The following is a 3,452-nucleotide window of genomic DNA, read 5'->3' on the forward strand; positions in this document are numbered from 1 at the left end:
TTATAGAAACCAAAGTATCCTCTTTCTTCTTCGTTACAACTCCGCTCTGAAAATGTAATACGAATACTCGGCCTAGATGATCAAAACTCTTTATTGAGCCATTTGGTAGTGCTAAGAACCAATCCAATGCCGCACCGGTCAGAGAAGCCAAAAAACTTTGACACATAGCCGCTTCATTGTGTTTGTATGTAGACATTGTCGACTTGTATCGTGTGATATGATGTCTTGGGCATCGTGATCCATCGAATAAGGTAAAAGTAGGACATTTGAAGCTTTTTGGCATCTCAGCTTCGGCGACAGCTCGGATGAAAGGGTCCTCTTTTAGAAAAGCATATAGCTCGTCTTTGTTTGGATCTTTCAACCTCTTCAACTTTTCGTCTAATTCTTTGATTTGTTTGCTCATGTGCTCCTCATGCTTACTCGGTCCGGGGTCGCTTTTTTGGCCTTTTGGTTCTTTGACGAGATTAGTGCTGCTACCTCAGTCTTTATTCTTGTCGGTTGGAGAATTTTCCTTTGGAATCGCTTCATTCGATGCTTGAGGCTTTTCTCCCACTTTCTCTTTCAGCTTTTGTCGGCTTCCTTGAGATGGTTGAGGTGTTTGGTCTGGAATGATTAGGAGGTCATTCTTGCTTCCTTCTGGTATCTTTGGATTTTCTTGAGAATTTGCTCCCGGGGCGATCAAGTGTCGCATGGTCATCCTCATCAGTTCATTCAAGGATGAGATTTCCTTTCGAAGTTCGGATTGTTCCTTTTGCCCTACTTTTTGGAGATTATCAACCTGATTCATTGTTACGAATTGGTTAGACTGCTCCGTTTGTTTGGGATTCTCCTTCCCTTGGTCAGGATTCTCCTTTCCTTGGTCGGGAGTCTCCTTTGGCTGAGGAATCGCCAATGTTCCTTGTACAGGATTTTGCTTATCAACTTCATCCCTGACTTCCTTTTCGTTCACGATCTTTGATCTTGCTCGCACCATGACTTTTTGATGCATTTCCCACAGACGGCGCCAATTGTTGATACGAAATCTCGCTCGTCCTTCCCTGTCACGAGCAAGTCAGTACCAATAATAAGACCTCAACTACTCAGTAGCAAATTCAAGTAATTGATCTTTTAGAATATGAATGCTTATCCCATAGTGTGAAACCCGACCCTAACCTTAACCCGGATACTCTTTTGTCTGTAGGTCCGAAGACCCAAAGTAGAAGTGAAAGTCAACTATGGGCTATATTAGTAGAAGAAATAGTGTTCGACTCCGAACCTATGGAGATTGAAGATGATGCCCCATACTTGAAGACAGTGTTGGATATAGAGAAGAGACTACGCCTTGATGAAGAGAAGATTAGTTGATGACCTTAGAGCTTGGTGGGATATGATTTAAAGCCATTTTTCCATGCTAGGTAAGTTATAGAATATGTGTTTAAAGTTTCGTTTCATTCCGAGTAGTGGAAGGCCCTCAAATCCCTAATCTTGGCTTTGTTGTCTGCTTGGGTCGACTGCTTGGGTCGACGGGGCCAGGCTACCCAGCCAATCGACCCGAGATGCTTGAACTCGAGCAGAATCTTCTGTTTAGGTTATATTGCTATATATACCCCATGACTTCATGATTTTAGTATCCCTAGCCTCCAAAATTGTGAAACCCAGCCCTGACCCTAATCCGGAAACTTTGTTATTTGTAGGTCCAGTGACCCGAAGTAAGGCAAGAAGTCATCTTTGGGCCATTTCTGTTGAAGACTTGATGGCTGGATTGGAATCCATGAGTGTTGATGCCAGTGTCCCAACGGTGAAAACTGCACCCGGATGAAGATTGGATTAGTTGATGGTCTTGGAGTGGTCTCTATATTTATTCAAAGGCATTTCTAACTCCTAGGTGTGTGCAAAACCCCTTGATGTTTGGACTTGATCTAAGCCTTCAATTCCCTGTTTTGAAGTTGCTGTCTTGATTGGTCGACTCATTGGTCAATTGGACCAATCGACCAATTGATTCTGTTTTTGAAATTTGAGTCCTGTCTCTTCTATTTAAGTCTAATCTCGGGAATACTCCGCCTCCTCTACCTCCTAAGCCTCTGGAACGAGTTAGAACCCTAATCTAACCCATTCCCTTGCATTCTTTGGTGATCTCTCGCACAAACTTGAAGAATTCTTCATCCTCCTACAACAAAGGTATGATTTCACTCACTCTTTCTTCTATCTCTGATTTTCTTTCTTTAATTATGTTCTTCGTTGAGATCAGGAAGAATATGATGCACTCTTGCAACCATCTATTCCATGATCTCATCAAGTTCTTTAAGATCCATGATCATCATCATGATCTTAACCTCAGCCAGTGGAATCTTCGAAACCCTAACCCTAATCCTTTGAAACCCTAACCTGTGAGATTGTCTGGAGAGCTTTTGGTAACCTCCCTTGTGAAGGAAGATCCTCTTGGGTGATATTGAGTTAACCTAAACTTCATCATTGAATGACCCTTCTTGTTATTTTTGGCTAACAATTTATCTCCCTTCATCCAGAGCTCTCAATTAATTTCCGAGGGAACCAAAAAGGGTAAAACCCTAAATTCTTGGGTAAGATCAAGAACCTCTAGTTTGATCATGGTAACCCAATCAATATGTTTTCTTTACTATATCTGTAATCCTCATCCTCATATCCTAATTCTTGAATCTTTGATTATAATATTTTTCTCTCATAATCTATGTTTAACCTAGTAGGTTAACCTTTGTGTTCCTAGGTTATAATTTGGGAACTTGATTTGATTTATGATTTGATATCCTCTATACCCTAGAATACTACCATGATAATTCCCCTCTGATTTGTACCCTTTTGAACCATCGAATTCGGTTCTTGATTCTCAAAATTCGGATTCTTGCAGGCCACTGTCTACATTGGTTGACTCATTGGTCGACTGGTCCAAATAGACCAATCAATCGACCAATGAGTACAAAGTAACCTCATTCTTGGTCCTGTTTCGATTGATTTATGATCTTTTCCTTTATGCATCTTTCCTAACATGTTGTGTGCACTTGTTTAGGATTGTCTTCTCAGGTTTAGTCAAGATCATACTTGATTCCTTAAGATCCTATCCAAGTTAGAAGGTAAGGACAGTTAATTCCTTAACCACATAGATTGCTTGTTCTCTGGTTTCTACTTTATGAAACTATGAGATTACCTACTGTTGTGGTATTTTAATTCTGATCTCCTACTGTGGGAACAGTAGCACTTGTTTATATTGTCTTTTTATTATTCATGATATATGAGTTACTGATTGTTGCCTAATCTGATTTTTGCTTTTACATTCTCTTGTATATGATGAATTGCTGGTTGTGTATGTCATGACTGTTCTGAGAATGTGTTTGCTTAAGTTTGGTTTGGGATTGGGGAGTATCCTTTTGATGCTTCTGTCCTTGGACATCGGAGGGAATAGTATGGGATGTTCTCCGAAGATGCCCATCGATGCTTTT

The sequence above is a fragment of the Hakea prostrata genome, chromosome 5 (assembly GCF_041222555.1).
Source record: "Hakea prostrata isolate BN-2017 chromosome 5, UWA_Hpros_2, whole genome shotgun sequence".
Lineage (NCBI taxonomy): Eukaryota > Viridiplantae > Streptophyta > Magnoliopsida > Proteales > Proteaceae > Hakea > Hakea prostrata.